Below are 12,769 nucleotides of genomic sequence, written 5' to 3' on the forward strand. Positions count from 1 at the left end.
ATTGGAGACTCTATCCTGTAGGGGGATGGATATTGGAGACTCTATCCTGTAGGGAGATGGATATTGGAGACTCTATCCTGTAGGGGGATGGATATTGGAGACTCTATCCTGTAGGAGATGGATATTGGAGACTCTATCCTGTAGGGAGATTGTTATTGGAGACTCTATCCTGCAGGGGGATGGATATTGGAGACTCTATCCTGTCGAGGGATGGATATTGGAGACTCTATCCTGTAGGGGGATGGATATTGGAGACTCTATCCTGTAGGGGGATGGATATTGGAGACTCTATCCCGTAGGGAGATGGATATTGGAGACTTCATCCTATAGGGGGATTGATATTGGAGACTCTATCCTGTAGGGAGATGGATATTGGAGACTCTATCCTGCAGGGGGATGGATATTGGAGACTCTATCCTGTAGGGAGATGGATATTGGAGACTCTATCCTGCAGGGGGATGGATATTGGAGACTCTATCCCGTAGGGAGATTGTTATTGGAGACTTCATCCTATAGGGGGATTGATATTGGAGACTCTATCCTGCAGGGGGATGGATATTGGAGACTCTATCCTGTAGGGAGATGGATATTGATGACTCTATCCTGTAGAGGGATGGATATTGGAGACTCTATCCTGTAGGGAGAAGAATGTTGGAGACTCTATTTCCGAATTCTGTGGATACATCTTTGGCATTATTTGTTGAAGTATTTGAGATGTCCATTTAGGACAGCTCTCATTGCTGCCCTCTGGAGTATTAGCTTGGTCTTGGATTGAGGCTGGCTTCTGACAGTGAAAGGCCACTCTTCCATCCTGGGGATGATGTTTGTTTTACCATTATCGAGTGCTGTCCTGCAGACGAGGTTCCCACCCTCTTGGGCTGGATCCATGATGCCCTGTGACCTGCTGTGGATCTGCACACCAGGTGGCAGCATTGTCAAGTAGACTGGAGTACAGTCTATTCGTAATTTTTCCATTTCCAGCTGATCCAGTAGAAACAAGGCAGCGTTCCTCCAGGACCGAGGGATCTACACAGAGGAACAAACTACACAATCATACACACCATAAGGAAGTGCAAAACCTGCAAGTAACAGTGAAATAGAAGAACGATAAATAATAGACATTTTCTGAACAGCAACTTGAAGTCGCACAAAAAGTTTCAGATGGGAAAAGAATCTGGTCATACTGCGTTAAGGAGCCTGATGGCCTGGGGGAAGAAACTGTTGCTCAGTCTGGCCGTAAGAGACTGAATGCTGTGGTATCTTCAGCCAGATGGCAGGAGGGAGAAGAGTCTGAGTGAGGGGGTGATCTCCCACCATGCTCTTAGCCTTTCGGATGCAGTGTGTGGTGTAAATGTCTGTAATGGAGGGGAGAGAGACCGCGATGATCCTCTCAGCTGTCCTCACTATCTGTTACAGGATCTAATGATCTGAGATGGTGCAAATCCCAAACCTGGGAGGTGCAGTGCAGTGGGAGAGGTCCTCTGGCTTTGGGATGTTGAACTGAAGGCTTTTTTTCTGTCTTCCTGGAATGTGTGACCTTCCACTCTGTTCATTGATACTGCTCTGTGTTATCTCACTCTAACTTCCTCATGTTCATCCAACTTGCTCTGAAAATGTATCCACACTTTTGCCTCTCTTGGGATCTCCTCCGTGTTCCTGGATTTATTGTCTTGTCTTGATAATCTCCAATAGAACCCACACCGGATCATCAACTCCACACTCCCAGGAATCCGATTCACTAGAGAGGAAGAAAAGGACAACCAACTCCCATTCCTAGACGTGATGGTACAGAGAACACTGAACGGAGAATTCACCACAAAGGTACACAGGAAAGCCACACACACAGACCAAGTCCTGAACTACGAAAGCAACCACCCCAATACACACAAACGAAGTTGCATCAAGACACTATTCAAAAGGGCCACAACACACTGCAGTACACCAGAACTGCAAAAAGAGGAAGAGGAACACCTATACAATGTATTCGCAAAAAACGGATACCCTCGCAATTTCATCAACAGATGCCTAAGGGAAAGACAACGGAATGAGGACATGCCACAACCCAAAGGACTAGCCACACTACCATACATCAAGAACATTTCTGAACTGACAGCCAGACTACTGCGACCACTAGGACTTATAACAGCACACAAACCAACAGCCACTCTCAGACAACAACTCACCAGGACAAAGGACCCGATACCCAGCATGAGCAAAACCAATGTAGTGTACAACATTCCCATGCAAGGACTGCACAAAACACTACATAGGACAAACAGGAAGACAGCTAACGATCCGTATCCATGAACATCAACTAGCCATGAAACGACATGACCAGCTATCCTTAGTAGGCACACACGCAGATGACAAGCAACATGAGTTCGACTGGGACAACACTACTATTATAGGACAAGCCAAACAGAGACAGCCAAGGAATTCCTAGAGGCATGGCACTCATCCACAGATTCAATCAATAAGCACATCGACCTGGACCCAATATACCAACCACTACAGCGGACGGCTGGAACTGACAACCGGAAGTGACAGATTCAAACCACTACAAATGCCGGAGGAAACATCACAGAAGCGCTTCACAGGAGGCTCCCAAGCACTGAGGATGTCACCTAGACAGGGGACGAAACATTTGCAACAAAAACTTCCAGCTCGGTGAACAGAACCACAACAACGAGCACCCGAGCTACAAATCTTCTCCCAAACTTTGAGGACCAAAAGACAAAGGTGGGGAGTGGGTGGGGGGGGGAGTGGCCATTCAGTCCATTGAGTCAGCTTCACCATTCAATGAGATCTTGGCTGATCTGATACAGTGCAACAAGCTGACAGATGGAAAATCCAGTTTCAAGCACACAGAGTGTGTGAGTGAGCAGCAGAGCGTCCATTCCAGGGTTTGCTGAGTTGGTCCTGGCCTGCAAACACACACTGACTTCTGTATTTTCTCTTCCAGCTGGGGTCTGGGCCACAGCCACACAACAGACGAGTCACTAATTCCGAGCAGGTTTGGAATTCCAGCACAGGGAATGTGGTCTGTCTCGTGCCGGAATGCTGTACTCGGTGAGATCTCAGTTGTGTTTGTGGAAGGGTCTGGTGGGCAGGATCGAGCAGACGTGACCCATTTCCTCAGAGAGGGAACGTCTGATTCTGCAGCACAAGGCAGCATTCTCATGTGCATCAGCTCACCCTGGGGTCAAACTCCACCCAGGATAGGAGCCTCTCTGTACCTTTTGTGTAGAAGTCGAAGTCACAGTCACACAGCACAGAAACAGACCCTTCGACCCAATCCGTCCCACCTGCCAGGACCCAGCCCATGTCCCTCCAACCCCTTCCTATTCATATACCCAACCAAATGCCTCTTAAATGTTGCAATTGTACCAGCCTCCACCACATCCTCTGGCAGCTCATTCCATACACGTACCACCCTCTGCGTGAAAAGGTTGCCCCTTAGGTCTCTTTTATATCTTTCCCCTCTCACCCAAAACCTTTGCCCTCTAGTTCTGGACAGTTTGTCTATTTACCCTATTCATGCCCGTCATGATTTTGTAAACCTCTATAAGGTCACCCCTCTGCCTCCGACGCTCCAGGGAAAACAGCCCCATCCTGTTCAGCCTCTCCCTGTAGCTCAGATCCTCCAACCCTGGCAACGTCCTTGTAAATCTTTTCTGAACCATTTCAAGTTTCACATCATCCTTCCTATAGCAGGATTACGTGTAATATTCCAAAAGTGGCCTAACCTATGTCCAGTACACCCGCAACATGCCCTCCCAACTCCTGTACTCAATACTCTGACCAATAAAGGAAAGCATACCAAACGCCTTCTTCACTATCCTATCTACCTGCGACTCCACTTTCAAGGAGCTATGAACCTGCACTCCAAGGTCTCTTTGTTCAGCAACACACCCCAGCACCTTACCATTAAGTGTATAAGTAATGAAGTTGAAGTGAGATTCATGGGACATGAAACATGAAATGTGGTGAGTAAGATTGGGGTGAAAATTGGTGATTCCTGAAGAAGGGCTTATGCCCGAAACGTCGATTCTCCTGCTCCTTGGATGCTGCCTGACCTGCTGTGCTTTTCCAGCAACACATTTTCAGCTCTGGGGTGAAAATTACCCAGGACTGGCTGTTCAATATTGCTGGCTCATGGAGAGGTTTTGTTTTTTCCCTCAGGGGGGTGAGGGCACCAGCATTTGCTGCTCAGAGTCTGGAGTCACATGTAAGCCAGCCCCGACGAGGACAACAAATTTCCTTCCCTAAAGGATGTTAGTAAGGATCATTAGTAAATGCCCATCTATACCTACCCTCCATCTGTCTTTTAGCTAACTTCGAATCCATGCTGCCAAGGTCCCATCAATCCCAAACGTTTCTAATTTGTCACTAAGCTGCCATGTCGTAGAGATGTACAGCATGGAAACAGACCCTTCGGTCCAACTTGTCCTTGCTGACCCAGATAAAACATTGTGTCCCGTGTGAGGATCAAATGCTTTCTGAAAGTCCAAGTATAAAACATCTACAGTACCAGCCTCACCCATTGCCTATGCCACCTCGTCAATGAACTCAGTCAGGAGAGCCAAGATGGCGGCGACCCAGCAAGTCTGAGTCTACAGTGCTCCTCCCAAGACTTGGGTAAAGTGGGTCACCCACCCCTACCCCTACCACACTCACCCACCTTCACCAAATCATTTAAAATAGCTGTGTAATTTAATTAGTTGTGTAATATTACATTTAAACAACTTAATCCTAAGTAAAAATGACTAAAGGGAAGGGAGCCCGCAGCTCTCAGCAGGCAGGAACCCCTCCCCCACCCTCTCCAGCTGCAGCAGAGGCGTCCACAGCCGCCCCGGGGGATTTACCTACAATGGCGAGCCTTGTAGAAATCATCTCTAAACTGGATGTGAAGGTCGACGCTTTTATTGAAGAATCCTGAAGTCGATGGGACTCACTCTCGGCCGCGCTGCAAAGGCACGACCGAGACATCAAGGAAATCGAGCGCCGAGTCGGAGGGGTGGGGTTAAAGGCCGCGACCTCCGAAAATACCGCTCAATCGGCCGTGGATCAGGTCCGGACTCTCGAACAGCGAGTCCGGACCTGAGAGAATCATATTGACGACCTCGATAATCGAGGTCGTCGAAAACATATTCGTTTGCTGGGCCTTCCCGAATGGGAAGAGGAAGGCCAGCTTACAGCGTTTCTCGAGCAGTGGCTGCCACAGCTTTTAAATCTGGAGGCTGGATCAGGCCAGGTAAGGGTGGAATGGGCCTACCGGGTCGCAATACGCAGGCCCGGCTCGAACCAGCGCCCGCGCCCGGTCCTGTTCCGGCTGCAGAGCTACAAGGAGAGGCAGATACTCCTAGAAGCCTCTAGAAATCTCGGAAAAGATTCCCAAGCTATGATCTATAAAGGATCCAAGATCATGCTATTTCAGGACTTTTCCCCGGCTCTGGTTCGAAAGAGGAAGGCATTCGACGAGGCGAAGAAGCGTTTAAGGGACTTAAATGTACAGTTCTCCTTACGCTACCCAGCGACGTTACGCCTTAACCATGAAGGATCCGTATATAACTTTGGATCACCAGAAAAGGCTAAGGAATTCTTGGACTCTCTTAGATAAATTGGAAAACATAATGGATGTTGGTCTGCCTTTCCCCCCGCTTTGGTTTATATCCCCCCCTTTTTTTTTCTTCTTACTTTACTGTTTAATATTATCATGGGGGGGTGGGGAGAGGGATTTGATTTTCTCCCCCCCCCTTGGGGTTGTTTTCTTTTATTATTTTATGTGTATATGTGGGATGTATGTATATGTGTGTGTATATATATATATATATATATATGTGTGTGTGTGTGTATATATATATATATACATATATAAGCTGGGGGGTTTGGTTAATGTTGGTGGAGGGAGGTGGTTACCTTATTCAATTTTACCTCTGTCTTTAGGAGCGGGGTTGTTTTCCCCTTGTTATTTTGTATTATTATATTTAATTATTATTTGTTGAGGTTGTAATTTTATAGTTATATGTTTATGTATGGTATTAACATTACCAAATATACCCAGGTGTTGGTATGGGTGGGGGTAGGGTGCTCACTGTTAACTCTAGCTTTGTATTATATCTGAATTCTCCTCATTTTATTGAGGAGCGCCTGGGTCAAGGGTGGGGCATTGGGTGGGAGAGGATATGAGGGACTTTTGGAGAGGAAGTGACACCCCCTGGGAACAAGGGGGAAAATCTCCACTTAGATACGTTTTATATTTTTTTTATTTAGAAACCATCAAAACGTACGCGTGAGGTTTGATCATCTCCTACTCAGCGACCCAGAAAAAATTAAAGGGAGAACAACAGCGTCTGCTCGAAGCTCGCTTAAAAGCAGCTGAAACAGCATACACTGATAGACCTTCTATTATTAAATTGCAAAGGATTACGGCCCTTAGGACAGCTCTAAACACTACGCTTACTCAAATGGCTAAGAGGGAAATATTATTTGCAAAACAAAGGTTATATGAATTTGGCAACAAACCGGGTAGATACTTAGCATTTCTTGCAAAGACAAAAAAGGCCCCTCAAACTATTACGTCTATCAAGGAAAGTACGGGTATTTTGACTCATGATCATAAAAAGATTAATGCGATCTTTAGAGAATTTTATTCTGATTTATATAAATCGCAGGATTGTGAAGACAGGATGAGGAGGATGCAGTCATTTTTTAAAAATTTGACCTTTCCAGGCCTAACTCTGGAACAGGTATCGGTCCTAAATGCTCCTCTTACAGTCCAAGAAATACTTGATGCAATCAGGCACCTTCAAAATGGTAAGGCGCCGGGCCCAGATGGTTTTCAAGCTGAATTCTATAAAGAATTTACAGGAATATTGGCTGGTCCACTTATGGACATGTATAACTATGCATATAGTCAGGGCTGTCTCCCGCCTTCGCTGAAAGAGGCAAATATCTCTCTTATCCTTAAAAAAAGGAAATTATCCAGAAGATTGTGCATCATAGACCAATATCCTTGCTAAATGTAGATTTTAAAATCCTTTCTAAAACGTTAGCACTAAGACTAGAAAGGGTACTGCCACATATTATAAAGGAGGATCAGACGGGGTTTGTTAAGGGCCGTAGATCATCCAATAATGTTAGAAGGGTTTTGAATATGATTCAAGCCTGTCATCAGGGAAAGATACCAGGAGTAGTAGTTTCATTAGATGCGGAAAAGGCATTCGATGGGGTTGAATGGTCATATTTGTTTTACACATTGGAGAGGTTTGGCGTTGGACAGGTGTTTACCAAATGGGTCTCAACATTGTACAGTGTACAGTGATCCCAAAGCAGTTGTGGTTACCAATGGATTAGGCTCGGATAGCTTCAGTGTGGGTAGGGGCTGCCGTCAGGGATGTCCTCTCTCGCCATTGTTATTTACGCTAATAATTGAACCACTAGCAGAAGCTATACGAGCTGATCCTAATATAACGGCCCCGAGGATTGGTACAGGTAAACATAAAATTACCCTTTATGCAGATGATGTTCTTCTATTCCTCAGTAATCCTCTGATGTCCATACCTCGCCTAATCCAAGTTATTAATACATTTAGCGCATTCTCAGGCTATAAAATTAATTTCTCAAAATCGGAGGCTATGCCAATGGGTGGCCTTGCTATGATACCCCAATTAGCGGACGGATCCCTTTTTCCCTTTCGTTGGTCCCTGGAGGGCTTCTTATATTTAGGCATTTTTATTACTCCAGTATTTGGTCAGTTGTATAAGGCTAATTTTGTGCATTTACTGGAAAGGATAAGGCAGGACCTCCAGCGATGGGGAGACCTTCCAATTTCCTGGTTGGGTAGAATAGCACTAATTAAAATGAATGTCCTGCCCCGTCTCCTATATCTTATGAGAATGCTTCCAGTGATGCTGCCGAGGCTGGCACTACGTAAATTATATGGCTGGTTGGGTTCCTTTATCTGGAATCATAGACGGCCCCTCATTAAGCTGAAGAAGCTACAGCTTCCACAGGCAAGGGGAGGATTGGACTTCCCAGATTTTAGGAAATATCAGTTAAGTTCCCTATTAAGTTACATAGCTGATTGGGTCTTGTCTGATCCACAATCAATCTGGTTGGACATCGAGGCCTCTCAAGTAAAATGCCCACTTATTAACCTTTTATTCTCAGACAAGAGGAAAATCATTACAGATCACTGTAAAAACCCTATAATACTAAACACAATTAAAGCTTGGAATATAATGCGGCAAAATGAAGGCAATTCACATAAAACATCCCCCTATGCACCGATAGTGGGAGCATGGGGATTCCAACCGGGGTTAACAGATGCCACTTTTAAACTCTGGAGATCCAGGGGTATCTCATGTCTAGGGGACCTATTTAAAGATGGGGTCCTGATGTCTTTTGAACAGCTGCGTCAGAAATTCGGATTACCCAATGGAGACCTCTATCGATACTTCCAAATTCGAGATTATATACAGAAGAAGACTACGTTATTAGATAGTCTTTATAAATCCGATAGAGAATGTAGTGTCCTACGAGTAGTGGGGGTATCTTCCGTCAGTAATATTTATCATTTGCTACATGATGAAGTATCGGGAGATATGGATAATCTGCTTAAAACATGGGATCAGGATCTGGGACTAGAAATCTATATAGAAACGTAGAATGATATTTGGGAAAATGCTCGAAGAATTACTGTCTGTAACAGAACCCAGGCTATCCAGCTGAAGATACTTCATAGGGCCCATATAGCACCGGTTCGATTGGCAAAATTTAAGGCAGGAGCATCTCCAATGTGTCCTAAATGCAAAATAGAGGTGGGCACTCTTGTACATTGCTTATGGACCTGTCATAAGATCCATAGATATTGGACTAAAGTAGCAAGTACCCTGACAGAAGTTTTAGGAACGGAAATTAAAGTGGACCCTGTATCTCTCCTCTTGGGCTTTTCGAACTTTCCCTCCCTGGACACGTACGGGAAGAGACTATTTTCTATTCTTTCTTTCTGTGCAAGAAAAAATATTTTGGTGAACTGGGCGGCGGAGGGCCCCCCTGGACTTTCAAATTGGCACAGATTAATTATGGAATGTATTCCCCTTGACTTCCTTACAAATATGGTGCACCGAAAGACCAAATTATTTTATAAAATATGGCAGCCCTTCTTGAATTACATAAATACAGATATTTCGGCTATCCTAACAAGGGCTTTTATTTAATTGAGATTACGAACCTGGCTGGTCCGGGGCCCCTTAGGAGAGGAATCCCGCACGAATACGGGATTACATCTGATGTTAACACATTCCGAGCATGTAAGAGACTTAAATATACACTCTGGTTAGTTGTAGGTTAGATTAGTAGATAGTTGAGGTTTTGTTTTCTTTTTCGGTACTTTTTTCTCTTTTGTTAAATTTTGGCTATTGTATATTTGATTTAATTGTATATCAATGTTTATATTTGAGAGTTTTGTTTATTTTTGTAAACTTGTAAAAATGTTAAATTTCTAATAAAAATATCTATATAAAAAAAATAAACTCAGTCATTTTTCTTTTAGATTCCCTACAGTGTGGAAACAGGCCCTTCGGCCCAACAAGTCCACACCAACCCACCGAAGGGCAACCCACCCAAACACATTCCCCTACATTTACCTCTGCCTAATGCAACTAACACTATGGGCAATTTAGCATGACCAATCCACCATAACCTGCACATCTTTGGACTGTGGGAGGAAACCGGAGCAGGCACGGGGAGAATGTGCAAACTCCACACAGACAGTTTGCCCGAGACGGGAATTGTATTTGATAGACATGAGTTGCTCTTGACAAATCCATGTCAACTGTCTAGTATTAACTTAATTTCCTTGGAAGTGTATATTTATTTTCTCACATATTATGGTCTCCAGCAGTTTGTAGAAACATTAACAGCTACATTAGGTTAGCTGCTTATTCCAGGATCTCTGAAAAATTCACCATCAACCCCATGTTCCTCAGAACATGAGTCTGTTTTCTGGATTACTAATGCAGTGACATTACAAAGTTAAAAATCACACAACACCAGGTTATAGTCCAACAGGTTTAATTGGAAGCACACTAGCTTTCGGAACGACGCTCCTTCATCAGGTGATAGTGGAGGGCTCGATCGTAACACAGAATTTATAGCAAAAATTTGCAGTATGATGTAACTGAAATTATACATTGAAAAATTGATTGTCTGTTAAGCCTTTCATCTGTTAGAATACAGTGATATTTTCACTTCTTTCATGTGTAAATCACAAAACCTTTTTTTAAAGTTACATTCTCGGGTTAGCTGTTAACAATGGTGATAGCTAGACAATATGGTGTAGGAGAAAGTGAGGACTGCAGATGCTGGAGATCAGAGCTGAAAATGTGTTGCTGGAAAAGCACAGCAGGTCAGGCATCATCCAAGGAGCAGGAGAATCAACATTTTGGGCATGAGCCCTTCTTCAGGAATGAGGAAAGTGTGTCCAACAGGCTAAGATAAAAGGTAGGGAGGTGGGACTTGGGGGAGGGGCGTTGGAAATGTGATAGGTGGAAGGAGGTTAAGGGGAGGGTGATAGGCCGGAGTGGGGGTGGGGGCAGAGAGGTCAGGAAGAAGATTGCAGGTTAGGAAGGTGGTGCTGAGTTTGAGGGTTGGGACTGAGACAAGGTGGGGGGAGGGGAAATGAGGAAACTGGAGAAATCTGAGGACTCCTCCATCGCCAGACCATGGCAACACGATGGCTGGAGGAAGAGCGCCTCATCTTCCGCCTAGGAACCCTCCAACCACACGGGATCAACCGCCACCAGGACAGAACCCCACTGGTCCTCACCTACCACTCCACCAACCTCCATATACATCGTATCATCCGTCGTCATTTCCGCCACCTCCAAACAGACCCCACCACCAGGGATATATTTCCCTCCCCACCCCTATCAGCATTCCGGAGAGACGACTCCCTCCGCAACTCCGTCAGGTCCACAACCCCCACCAACCCAACCTCCACTCCCGGCACCTTCCCCTGCAACCGCAAGAAATGCAAAACTTGCGCCCACACCTCTCCCCTCACTTCCCTCCAAGGCCCCAAGGGATCCTTCCATATCCGCCACAAATTCACCTGCACCTCCACACACATCATTTACTGCATCCGCTGCACCCGATGTGGCCTCCTCTATATTGGGGAGACAGGCCGCCTACTTGCGGAACGTTTCAGAGAAGACCTCTGGGACACCCAGACCAACCAACCCAGCCACCCCGTGGCTCAACACTTTAACTCCCCCTTCCACTGCACCAAGGACATGCAGGTCCTTGGACTCCTCCATCGCCAGACCATAGCAACACGACGGTTGGAGGAAGAGCGCCTCATCTTCCGCCTAGGAACCCTCCAACTACAAGGGATGAATGCAGATTTCTCCAGTTTCCTCATTTCCCCTCCCCCCACCTTGTCTCAGTCCCAACCCTCAAACTCAGCACCACCTTCCTAACCTGCAATCTTCTTCCTGACCTCTCTGCCCCCACCCCCACTCCGGCCTATCACCCTCACCCTAACCTCCTTCCACCTATCGCATTCCCAATGCCCCTCCCCCAAGTCCCTCCTCCCTACCTTTTATCTTAGCCTGCTGGGCACACTTTCCTCATTCCTGAAGAAGGGCTCATGCCCGAAACGTCGATTCTCCTGTTCCTTGGATGCTGCCTCACCTGCTGCGCTTTGCCAGTAACACATTTTCAGCTCAATATGTTAAATGTGTTAGCCCCCTGTGTTCTCTGTCTATGCCATGATGTTTAGATTGCTTCTAATCTAAAAAGTGAGATAACAGAGTTTTACATGAATGCATGCAGTTTTTGAGCAAAGTGCAATGTAACTCTGCAAGTACAAATTCACCCCACAAAATATATGTGTGCATGTAGGTCTTTGTCTGTCTGTGTGTGTGTCTGTCTGGGTAGGGGGTTGTGAGTGTGAGAAAGTGTGTGTGTGTGTAGTGAGTGCAGAGTGTCTTAAGTCTGTGAGGGGGTGCATGTGTGTGTGTGGAGTGTCAACACCACAAAAGATTTTAAAAAGTGCAAACTTTTATTCAAACTATTAATTACAGGTTTGGGCTGATACTCAGGTATTAGAAGGTTTGTAAATTATATATAAACTCTTAAATTTAATAAAATTTACTGTCGATCTTGCATACTTTCTGTCTTGTGTTGTTGGTGAGAGCACTCTCTCACTCTCTATATATAAATGGCAGGCAATGACAGTCTCACTCACCATGATGCTGCAGGTGAGGGCAGGTCAGGGATGGGGCAGGACTATTGGTTGTACTGGTCAGTGCTCACACTCTCTCCACTTGACAGGAATGGATGGGAAATGGAAGAAACATTAACCTGGGCCCAGGTTTCTGCATTGAGGTATTTGTCAATCCCAGCTCATCTCACCCTGAGAGAGGGGCTTCAGGATGGACTGGATACAAGAGCGCAGCTACTGGAGTTACACAACAGGGAGGGATGGGTCTGCAGCACTCCTTACACACAGCCAGGGGACAGGGGTCTGTGAGTGAGTCTCCCCCATCGCAGACACACACAGCCAGGGGACAGGGGTCTGTGTGTGTGTGTGACACTGCCCCATTGCAGACACACACAGCCAGGGGACAGCGGTCTGTGAGTGAGTCTCCCCCATCGCAGACACACACAGCCAGGGGACAGCGGTCTGTGTGTGTGCATGCGTGTGTGTGTGTGTGAGAGAGAGACTCCCCCATCACAGACACACACAGTGAGGGGACAGGGG

At 45.8% G+C, this 12,769-nt stretch overlaps 1 protein-coding gene across 1 annotated transcript in view; it reads right to left on the reverse strand.

Annotated features, from left to right (window-relative positions):
- Positions 1-11,679: 11,679 nt before the first annotated feature.
- LOC122547312 (lysyl oxidase homolog 3B-like) overlaps positions 11,680-12,769 on the reverse strand; it is a 299,290-nt gene continuing 298,200 nt past the window's right edge. The window contains exon 11 of the mRNA XM_087992038.1: positions 11,680-12,769. This exon is cut by the window's right edge and continues 2,872 nt beyond it. The gene's annotated coding sequence lies outside the window, so the exon portion shown is untranslated.

This window comes from Chiloscyllium plagiosum, unplaced genomic scaffold (genome assembly GCF_037043375.1).
Source record: "Chiloscyllium plagiosum isolate Xiang-an unplaced genomic scaffold, Cpla_swu_hap1 HiC_scaffold_1, whole genome shotgun sequence".
NCBI lineage: Eukaryota > Metazoa > Chordata > Chondrichthyes > Orectolobiformes > Hemiscylliidae > Chiloscyllium > Chiloscyllium plagiosum.